The 12,115-nt window shown below is 34.7% G+C and overlaps 2 long non-coding RNA genes across 2 annotated transcripts; both read left to right on the top strand.

The window, feature by feature from the left end:
* Nucleotides 1-843: 843 nt before the first annotated feature.
* On the top strand, nucleotides 844-2,956 carry LOC108370089 (uncharacterized). Its single transcript, XR_001848591.1, has 4 exons — nucleotides 844-1,071; nucleotides 1,539-1,623; nucleotides 1,684-1,818; nucleotides 2,701-2,956. It is a non-coding gene; the product is annotated as an uncharacterized LOC108370089 (long non-coding RNA).
* Nucleotides 2,957-6,637: 3,681 nt separating this feature from the next.
* On the top strand, nucleotides 6,638-7,227 carry LOC108370091 (uncharacterized). The gene is made up of 2 exons (XR_001848592.1): nucleotides 6,638-6,685; nucleotides 6,799-7,227. It is a non-coding gene; the product is annotated as an uncharacterized LOC108370091 (long non-coding RNA).
* Nucleotides 7,228-12,115: the final 4,888 nt, after the last annotated feature.

Genomic DNA, 12,115 nt, shown 5'->3' with positions numbered 1-12,115 from the left:
CCAACAGCGATGTCGTATGCATAAAATTTCTACTGGGGAAATGACACACTAACACAATCACACTTTCAGCTCGCGTTTACTTGTGGTAGTGATCACATCTGCTCATATACACTCCTCGTCATTTGAATTGCACACCCTTTCAATCTTTAGTATTTACAGTTTTCCTTTTGTTTATTTAATATAAATTGTTTGCAAAAATATAGCATATCCTACGGGTAAATGCCATTTTAAATTTTTAAACTTAAGCTTAAACTTAAAAGAAAATTTCTTTTCCATTACTTGGGCAGCATGTTGTATGATTTTTTCGTTTTTCTTGAGAGCTGGAAACAGTTCTTAAAAAAGGTCAACATAGGAGTGTGCCATCCTAATGACCTGCAGTGAATAACTTAATAATATTTGTAGAAAAATTTCGGATATGCAGTTTTGTAGCCCATTCAATTATAGTGTAATAAAGTGCAAGTTTCATGAGACTCTAATCTAGCCCTGATTTTTGAAATTTTTTTATTTTTTATTGACGGTGCTGCGCATTTTATTCCTTGTAAAAATTTTGTCGAGCATACTTTTATGAGAGAAAAAATGCGCAGCACCATCACCAAAAAAATTTTCAAAAATCACCGCTATTTTACAGACACTTGCACTTTATTGCACCCCTTTGATCCATTTTTGGCAGCAAATGTCAGTTACGCGGTTGTGCAAAATGACGATACGCGGTTTTGTACAAAAAAAATTTATGACCTAGAGATGTTACAATTTTTCCTTATACTATTTAATAAAAAAATCTGCTCCGAAAATTTTACTCTGATAGTCCGAACGCTGCTTTCAACTGACGTTTGAGTTGTGTACTTATGTGCATGAATCACATTCATCATTTTTGATGTTTTTTGGTTTGGTTTACATCGTCTGCTACCTCTTCGTAGTGATTTTTTTTAGCGATTTTATGAGTTTTCTGCAGCGATTTTAATTATAAATTTTGATTTATTACAAACTTATGATATAATATGAAGTGCTTTGTGATTGGAACAAGTTTGTGCGTTGGTTTGATTTGCCAGGAGGCGTAAATTTGCATGAAAAGTGGGTGAATTTTTGGCCAGAACGTTGGTGTTGAAAAATCGATCGGTGCCGATAATATTTATGCGATTGTAAAACACTCTAAATCATGAAAACCATATTTTATGAACACTTTTCACTTATTATATTTTATAATAGGTGTATTCGCGTATTCTTCCAGCAGAAAAATTTCAGCAGCAAAATTCTCATGAATTTGTATCTGATATCTCTCGAAGCGAGAAATGTTAGAAAAAGTACGCGAACGCAAAACTAGCAAAAACTTGCAGGTTTTTAGTATAGCTGATCGAAATTTTGTTTATTGATGATGATGTGATAGTTATCAGAAACTATCAATACGCGAATAAACCTATAATCGCACTCAATTACCGCGCCTCTTTCATTTTCTTTGTTTGTTTTCATTCTTAGGCAGATGTCAAAAACGTTCAGATATTTACTTTTTTCATTCTTTTCCGATTGCGTGATCCCGTTAGTTGGTTTATGTGCATATCACTTTTGTCACTTCTTGAATGGTTGAAACTGTCATTCATAAATTGCAGCACATGGCGTTAGTACGAGGTATGTAGTAAAATAGTAATTTTTGTTGCATCTCATTAAAATTGTCTACTTTCTTTACAGCTTTTAGCCGAGTTGTTAACATGGGTGACTAAGGAGATGATCAGAATGGAGAAAACATATTGAGGCGCGGCGCTTATTACTGGCAGTCACGTTTGTGGCCCAATCTCGATCATTACCGCTCATTCGCAGCTTAAGGTATCCTACCCGGAATATATGCGTAATCCCCTTAAATGCGTTTATACGGGCACATTAAATCTATTTTGATACCATGATTATTGCCTCATTAAGACAATTGTACCGAGAGTGCGATCTAAGTTAGCACTGCGCACAATCTACCCTATGCCCACTCATTTAACAATTTAACACAACTAACTAAAATTTTTTGCTGCAAAAATCGATGTGGGGACTTATGATTCGATGAAATGCATCATAATCAATCAAAAAGTGAATTTTGGATTTTTAGTTAGTTACGGCTTTTTGTATTTCAGCGACGATGTGAGTTACGCCCTTTCCATACTATACTAACGATATATTGTATGCCAAGTCCCACTGCTCTATAGATACTAAATTCGCCTTGCATTGATTCTTAATTGATTTGTGAGCTTGGCTGCCAACTTTTACACTTTCCATTTTATTTTTAATCCGCTGCGTGCAAATTTTGACAATTATCACAAAATAAAATAAATGTTTTTGTTTTCGAGCGCACAGAGGTGCGTTTTTCTGCTAAGTAAAAAAGAAAACACGGAACCTAATCATAAACAATAAGCCATTCTATGAAAAAAAAAATGATTACACTTATTTAAGAAAAAGTAGAAACAAAACTAGCATTGCATCCAGTTTTTTCAACAGACCTTTGACAAATAATATTTGATAGTTACATAATTCTCACATAATTAAAGGTTATCTTTTACCGCGCAAATCAACGATTCTCTTTATAGCTAGACGTTGAAAAATCCGCCGGAAATACCTATTGAAAGAGCTTACCCTTTGACTATAAATTACAAAAGAAGGGGGACATAGTGGGAAAGTTTTAACGTAGCATCTCCACAGTCAAAAAAGTATCATTTTGTTTTCCAGATATACGTTTATCAGTGCACTTGAACAATATTCGCATTCGCAAAAGCTCCGCATTGATTATTGGGTAGTAGTGCACTTTAGAGGAACCAGGTCAAAATGGACGGAAAAGGTTCGAGACTGGTATCAATCGACGCGTCTTAACGCCAACAACAATCCGAGACCGGGAATTTACATTTTTAATTCATTAAAGAGTTATTTGCAAAAAAACACTTGCACTTTCCGCACAATGTTTTGATGAATTTCACGCAAATGAATGGAATAAATGAACTCAATTTAACACGTATTTATTAGTTTTTATACATTTGTGATGTTTTAAGTGTACCCTTTGGCGAAATTCTGTATTTAATAGCAATATTCCGATGGTGAAAATCCGCACAACAATCTTGGGTAGTTAATATAAACAAGATGGAGGAAAACTGGTGCTGCCACTCCATTAATACAATTTGTATTTCAACTTTAAAAACACCCAAATAATGCACAAGAAATATACTTTTGTGAAAAGGGGATTTCTGTTCCTTTTCTTCGCACGCAGAAAGGAGAATTCTACGTAGTGAGGGTTATAATCCGTAGGCGCGGCCGAAGGCCGCCTACGCAGAAAGGTGTTCTCTGCCAAATGTGTTCAGCCCCTTTTATTTGGCAACACAGAAAGAAGAATTCTACGTAGCGAGGGTTATCATCCCTAAGCGCGGCCGAGCACAGTGGTCGAAAACACTTATTTAGCGGCGTTTAATTAATAGCGCTTAGGGATTTTTTTTTTTGTTTGTGTAATATTTTTTTTTAGTTGAAAACAGATTAATCTACAATGGTAAACAAAAAAAAATCTTTTAAAAATATATTTATATATAATTCTTTTTGTGAAAGTTGAACTTTTTTTTCATATTTTAGACATTATTTCTTTTATTCAGAAAAACATGATGAAGTTAATATATTTAATGTTTCTTATTCTTTTGGGCTAAAAATATAGTAAACTTTAATATTAAAATTTTTTTTATTTGAATTTTTTATTTTTTTATATTTTTTTTAAATTTTTTTTCTGTTGAAATAACTATTTTAGGCCTTATTCAGTCATCATATATTTCATAAAAAAAGGCTGATATTGTGAAGCTGCAAATTTTTTGTATATTGATAACATTGGAATAAATCAAAATTAATGCAAAACATATGTTTTCAATAAGCTTTTTATTTATAATTTTTTTTTTAATTTTCAGATTAAAATGCTCTACTCAGTATCTGATAAGCTATCATATGACATATTATTTTCTTCACCTGTATTACAAAGAAGACTAATAATATCCTTATCTATAATATCATCCTTTTTTGAAGAGGGCAATGAACTTTTCGATAACATGGTAATGAAAGGATCTGATGAAACAAATAGTGTATGTGCCAAGTCTTCCATTGAGTTTTTCCGTGAATTTTTTCGAGTGTGATGTAGGCGATATTTTCTAAGGTCTTTATTTCTGGCCTCGAGAGCTTCTTCTGACATCATACCTATTGGAAGCATATTTAATAATATCTGCACCATGTATTAAAATTTTATGGACCGATGAGGGCATATAAAACCAGGGATACAAATCAACAAAAATAGTTGCTGTTTGGTATGCGTACTGCTGAAAGGCGTCCGTATTGATTTCATATCCAGAAGCCATTGTCCGTAAAATAACGCTGAAACGATATATTAATAAACTGCTAACACCTGTTATTTGAGCAGCCAATTTTGATTGTTGGAAAAATCTTCCGGATGTGTTGCCATTATTAGTTGTGCCTGATCCAGGCATTGGGATATCAACCAGTATACCCATTTCTTTTCTCAGATTTGTTTGTATTTCAGTCTTTTTATCAACAGTCGCCATATCACAACTGCGAATCTGCCATTTTTTAAATGGAATTCTGTAAGCGATATGCAGAATACACTCAAAGAAGCGAATCCACGCATGTAAAGTTGATAATCCACATTCGTATAAGTTTTCTTTGCACGGCAAATTTTTCACCATTTGAAGGTTGTTCATATTTTTTGGTGATGCATCACAAATTCCACACTTTTGGGATGATGTTTCTGCCACAACACTAAATACCTTCCCATCTATCATCGTCATATGGAACTGATGATGAACTTCATAATTTTGAAGTTTCGTTGGCTGAATTTTGGCTATTTGAGATTCGACATTGTTCACTTCATCACGGATTAATTCTGCTGTTTCCTTTTGACAAAGTAATTTTAGTGGTCTGCAATAACGAGTTGATGAAGGTTTGGCATTTTTCCAGAGTATGGTTGAACCGAAAACTATTTGTAATGGTACCAAGCACACCGTAAACATATGTTGGTCAATCATACAAGCGTCAACATTATCAAAATTTTGTCGATAAGTTGAGTGGCCACTACTTCCATCACAACCCCATTTGTAAATGGCAGTTATCTTAAGAGCGTTATTACTCTCAGAGTTTGTGAAATCTTGGGAATGCGCAGCAAATATTCTGGCCACTGTGTGATTAACCAAACATTGTAAAGGCACCTCAAAAGAATGATCAGTAACTTGTAGCCCATTAGGGTAGCAAATTTTTTTCGCAGACAGTAAAACATCATAAGTGGGAAATATATTAGCATTTCTCTTTTTAGTTCCATTCTGCAAGTCCATGTAAACCCTTTTTGTATAACCGCCATCAATATATAATGCTAAAGCTTCCTCTGCTGTGTATTTTATGACTTCATTATTATTGGTTAATATGGCAGATTTTAATCTTTTTGGCAAATTTTCATCGGAGTTCAACATTGATACGACTACTGATGCAGTCCTCTTGCCAGCCTTGTATAAACTAGTGCCGGCCGCAGACATGAGCTCATCGCACGGGATTTCTTTGGCGATATCAGACACTTTTTTCTTTTTTGTTTTTTCCTGGCTGTCCGTGAAGCTTATTTTGGGTCGCCCAGTACTTGGGGTTGGGTCTACCAATAAAATTTCACTATCTAACCAGACCTTGTTATTTCTCTCAAAAATCATCCGAGCCCGGTGGCTTTGTCTCCATTTCATGCTTATTTTTTACCCTATTGGATATTTCAATGCATTGATCCTCATTATATTTGCTTTTATCTATGATGTCGAAAACATAGGATTCCACGGCAGAAAATTTTTTAGAAGCGTCATGTTCCGCATACCATACCAAAAATAGCGCTCGCTTAGATACTGACATTGTAACTAAAAAAATTAGTTTATAAAAAAGTTGCAAAAACGTGCATCTCATTTTAAACATTTCACATAACAACACTATACATTAATTAAAAAAAATAAAATTAGATCGATTGCATTCGAATCACAGAAGTTTACTTCTACAACAGGTGAATTTATGGGAAAACATTATAATTCTTACTAGCACTTTAAACAACAACAAATCTAAAACACGAAACACAAACACTGGACACAAACACATTTTTTTTCGTTAATACACACCTTTAACTTTAAATAAAAAAATTAAAAAGAATTTTAGAATCACTTTGAGAAATTTAATGAACAATTGCAGCTGCTTGTTAAAAAAGGCGGAAAGGTTTTTGGCTGCATCTGGTGCAACATATGCTGTGTTTGAAGCTTTACAGCTGTGCGAATATTGAGAGCAAAACAAAATGAAAAATGTCAGTGATCTATCTGATGTATTAGTAATCAAATACAAATCTGTTTTTCCGTTAAAATAGATTTTGAAATTTGATTTAATCGGAGCTAGATTGGCCATTTCTACCACTGTGCCGAGGGCCGCCTACGCAAAAAGGTGTTCTCTGCAAAAGGTGTTCTGCTCCTTTTCTTTCGCAACACAGAAAGGAGAATTCTACGTTGTGAGGGTTATAATCCCTAAGCGCGGCCGAAGGCCGCCTACGCAGAAAGGTGTTCTCTGCAAAAGGTGTTCAGCCCCTTTTATTTGGCAACACAGAAAGAAGAATTCTACGTAGTGAGGGTTATAATCCCTAAGCGCGGCCGAAGGCTGCCTACGCAAAAATGTGTTCTCTGCAAAAGGTGTTCTGCCCCTTTTCTTTGGCAACACAGAAAGGATAATTCTACGTTGTGAGGGTTATAATCTCTAAGCGCGGCCGAAGGCCGACTACGCAGAAAGGTGTTCTCTGCAAAAGGTGTTCAGCCGCTTTTCTTTGGCAGCACAGGTAGGAGAATACGTAGTGAGGGTTATAATCCCTAGGGGCGGCCGAAGGCCGCCTACGCAAAAAGGAGTTGGACGCACAAAAACTTTTTTAATAGAGTGACAGCAGCAATTTACCTCAATTTTATTTTTAATAGTGTGGCAACACTAGTTTTCCTCCGTCTTATTTATATTAACTTCACGAGATTGTTGTGCGGATTTTCAACATTGCAATATTCCAATTTAATACAGAATTTCGTAAAAATTTACACTTGAAACATCACAAATGTATAAAAACTAATGAATACGTGTTCAGTTGAGTTCATTTACTCCATTTATCTGCTTCAAATTCATCAAAACATAGTGCGAAAAGTGCAAGTGTTTTTTGCGAATAACTCTTTAATGAATTAAACATGTGAATTTCCGGTCCCGGATTATTGTTGTTCGCATTAAAACGCGTCGATTGATACCCCTCCTGGATTTTTTTCATCAATTTTGGCCTGGTTCCGCTAAAGTGCACTTTTGCCGATTATTGCGAATGCGAAAGCGAATGTTAAAATTAATGCGGAAGCTCCGCGGTTGCGAATGCGAATGTGAATATTCGATATCGATACTATCGAATGGTTCTATTTTTTTGCACTATCGAATGGTCGTTGGCCACTATCGATAGTCTTTGCTTGAGGAAATATATATATTGTTTATATACAGAGCGTTCCAGAACGTCTTACTGTGTAACGAATACAACCCCTGACTCGAAGTACCGAATCATTACTCACATAATAATGTCGTTACTCGCATGTTTCGTATATGCACCATTAACGTGAATCGTTACAACACAACATACTGTGCGGGAACGAAACTGTTGTTCGCATCGATAATAAAGTGTGTAGGGTGGTCAAAAATGCATGTGAAAAAGTAAAGTCGGAATTGGTATGCTCTCACCCTAGGATTGTTCTATAACTAAAAAAAATATACCCTTTTTTTTGAAATCAAAAAATATTCAGAGGTCGCTCAAAGCGCCCAAAGGTTTCCATGTATTTTATACGGGGAAAAAACAACTTTTCGTAGAAATGGTATAGAATAGTTAAAAATCAATATTTTTCTACCAGAACTCTGCTTATCTGCAGGAGATTCCCAATAATAATACCCAATTGTTTATTTAGCCATTTTTTCATTGCAACTATAATTTATAGGCCCGACAAAAACCCCGAAAAATGCAATGGGGCGACCAATAAGAAATCGTTAGTATTAAAAAATGGTTAAATAAACAATTAGGTGTTATTACTGAATTACCGATCGAAAAATATTGACTTTCAAGAATTCTATGCCCTTTCTACGAAAAAATTTATTTTTCCCATATAAAAATACATGGAAACTTTGAGCGCTTTGAGCGACCTCTAAATATCTTCTGATTACAATATAAAAAAATTGGGTATACTTTTTTTCGTACACAAGTGCTTGTATCAGAAGTAACGAGTAAAGTAACGATACGAAAGATACGGGTGTTGATTGGATTAGTAACGAATACATACGGGTACCCAAATTTTCGTTACTTTTACAGCTCTAATAAGTACATACTCGTTACTTTTCCTTCGATACCAAGTAAATTTTGTTATCGATACTTTTGAACCAAGTACTGAGTAGGTATAGAAAAAAGTACTCGTATCGGAACCCGATACCAAGTTAAATTTTGCTCCGAAATTTTTTTCCTCTACGTTTATGCCTAATATGAATCGCCCTGTGCTTTTTGGCAACTTAATTGCCAACGAAAACCGCGAGAAGGCGCCAAAGTCGACATAATGCAAAGTATACGCGATCCAATTGCATCACCAAATTCGAGGGTTTGCAACGTTTACACGGCCAATTGTTCGAGTGAAAGTGTGAAGTGGATGAATGTTCAGTACAGATGTTTTAACGCGATGTAAAAGTCACTGAGTAACTCTATTATTCTTCGCGCTGTAAACATTAGCGGGCAATAAAAAAGGTAGGGGCAAATAGCCATGTTATTGAAGAAAAGATATAAAGAAAGAGTTGATTCAAAATATAAAAAAATTCTTAGAAAATACTAAAATATTGAACGTATCCCAAGCCCAGAAAAATTAAACGCTATCTTCGTATCTAGTCTGTAGAAAATATATATATACAATATTTGAGTGGTTCAAAAAACTCTCTTTTTAGTAATTCATAAACGCTACATATTGCAACTACACAGTCGGAAAAGTAGTAATGCATTACAAGCGTGATAAATAATATAATGTATTTCGTATGCGTTCTCGATAATATTACTGCTAACTATGTAATCAGCATTCTAATGTATTCAAAAAGTTCCAGAAATTTCATATAAAAACACATTCATTTCTCGATGCTAGGTTATGCAAAATTGAATGCCCCACTTTTCTTAGGACATCGCCCTGGGAAAAAAATCATTTTCGAATGTGAAAAGGGTTGTTTTACTGATTATTTTTTCGATTACTATACATTACATTTTCCCACTGGGATCTTTTACTTGCGAACGATTGTTTTCGAAAGGAGGAGCAACAATAGCCACGTCAAGAAATCGGTTGACTGACAAATATTTGGAAAAACTTCTATTCTTAGGAAGTACAAAAAAGAACACCTTTTTCGCTGAAATATTTTATTAATAAATGTTTACTTAAATAAGGCTAACTTGGAATCTTTTCCAATGTATATGTATCTTTGTAAATACCATTCATCATTAAACATATAGTTCTGCTATGTAACGGAGTTTTATTTATTTTCAGTTCCTACATTATTAAATTTTATTATTCGGAGTTTAGGATTCCCAGAGGATGATTAACTTGTGATTAAAAAAAAAAATTAACTTAATGCGGAATACATGATGAGTACCGATACGAGTAGGTATCGATACTTTAGTTCCGATATTTTTCAGGCATCGATCCTTTTTTCGATACTACTTCCAAGTAAAACTATCGATACCTGAATGGTATCGTTTCATCCCTATTTGCTACTGACATTGTGGCTGTACATAATATAACCATTAATGAACGAAATATTTATCATCCCGTAGAAAACAGCCCGGCCTATCTATCTATTCGTCTTCCTACTTCAGGACATCAGAGAACACATTTGATCTAGTGCATCCACCCCGCCTTTGGTTTGATTATAATACATAATCATCTCTGGTTTACCGAAAGTTTCATTTAAATTGGCGTCTTCATTACAAGCAGAGCTGCTAACTTGGCTCAAATCGTGCAATTTTTGGCCCTATTTTACTTAAAATGGCTCTTAATTTTTCAATTTGGCACAACGTGCTAAAATGACACTTTCGAAAAATAGTAATATTTCAATACATTTGTGTGAAATTGTTTGCGTGTACTTCTTTTTCTCAACTAAAATTTTCTAATTTGTATAGTGTATACAACTGGTTTATCTTACCTTGCCATTGGACTTTCGTTTTAGAAATGTGTTTCTTAATGCTAAATGGGAAGAGTTAAAAAGAATGGAACCTCTTGTGGAACATTTTGGCACTTTCTTATCCTCAATATGGCACTTCATAGCTAAGTATAGTTGGCATCCCTGATCACAAGATGATAGCAAGTAAAACATTTTAGCTGGCTTCGGCTTATAAGAAACGAGTGTAAGGGGTCCCTTAAAACAAAACATAGATGTTCCCACTGGCCAGGAGTGACTGTTTTTTTATCACTTCAGGTATCTTGCGTTTGTTTGATCGCACTGTTCCTACAATCGTCAGTTTCCCAAATAAGGTATTCCATTTATTATGTACTTTGTACCACTGTCACACACCATTACAATTTTCATTCCATAGCCCAGCAAACATTTGGAGTCATAAATGAGTCTTTAAGGAGTCCTATTTCGGAGCCATTACGCTCATAATGAGCTCATTTAAGAGTCCGATATGAGGGTGTATCCCTTCCTCCGAATGTCGACTTATATGAGCTTAAATTCTTATATCAAATGAGCCTCAATATGAGCCATATTCGACTCTTATTAGCCTCATATACGGCTCATTTTGGACTCTTTTAAAACAATTTTTGGCCTCATATAGGAATCATTTCAGACTCTTTTTAAGACTTACCGGCCTCATAAATTACTACAATCGGACTCTTATTTTACGTTATTCTTTGAGTCTTATGGAACTCACTATATTTGCAAAGGCATTCATCAAAAATTCCTTTCAAATAACATACATACATACTTACGTGCATATACACATTCCAACATGCATTCAATAGCAGCAGCTGCAGCTAAATTTTGTTCATTGTATCCCAGCAAACATTTGGAGTCATAAATGAGTCTTTAAGGAGTCCCATTTCGGAGCCTTTGTGCTCATTATGAGCTCATTTAAGAGTCCGAAATGAGGGTGTTTCCCTTCCTGCGAAGGTCGTCCTATATGAGCTTAAATTCATACATCAAATGAGCCTCAATATGAGTCATATTGGACTCTTATTGGCCTCATATACGGCTCATTTTGGACTCTTTTTGAAGCTCTTAAATGACTCTTATTGGCCTCATAAATGCCTACTTTCGGAGTCTCATTGTATGCTGTTCTGTGACTCTTATTGGCTTTATTCTTCAACTCTCTTAATTAACTTACTTTAGAGCCATCTTAGCAAGGAAATCATTTCAAATACTGTTTTATATTTATATACATGTTGCATATTTATATAAATACAGCTAAATTTTGTTTATTTTTCCTTCCTAATTATTTTTCATATCTGTATAAACAAGTTTAGATATACATTTCTAGTCGTTATTGTTTTTATACTGGCACAAAGTGCTGGCTCATAACTTGGATCATATATGACTCCTAAAAGATTCATATAAGAGTAAAAAAATGTTTGTTTTTGAAACTCATATTTCTTACCTACCTAGGACTCCTTTCCGACTCATATATTCTGAGCGCTCAGAATATGTTTGCGGGGTTGTTTTCTAATTATTTTCAATTTCTGTATGAACAAGTTTAGATATAAATTTCAAATCTTTATTGTTTTTATATTCGCCCAAGGTGCTGGCTCATAACTTGGATCATATATGAATCCTAAAAGATTCATATAAGAGTAAACAATTTTTTGTTTTTGAAACTCATATTTCTTACCCACCTAGGACTCCTGTCGGACTCATATATTCTGAACGCTCAGATTATGTTTGCAGGGAGGTACTTGCTTGGCTTGTTGGGCACATACATCCTAAAAGGACGCCGTCCGCGAAAACCAAGTAATTCTTCATCTATAGTAACGTGAGCCCCTGCAGTATAATTACTTATACAATGGTTTACAAATATATCTCATATTTT

Source organism: Rhagoletis zephyria, unplaced genomic scaffold (assembly GCF_001687245.7).
Source record: "Rhagoletis zephyria isolate East Lansing unplaced genomic scaffold, Rhagoletis_zephyria_1.1 Rzeph_scaffold_04000, whole genome shotgun sequence".
Taxonomy (NCBI): domain Eukaryota; kingdom Metazoa; phylum Arthropoda; class Insecta; order Diptera; family Tephritidae; genus Rhagoletis; species Rhagoletis zephyria.
Note: the sequence above shows the minus strand (reverse complement) of the source record. Positions and strands in the feature narration are given on the sequence as shown.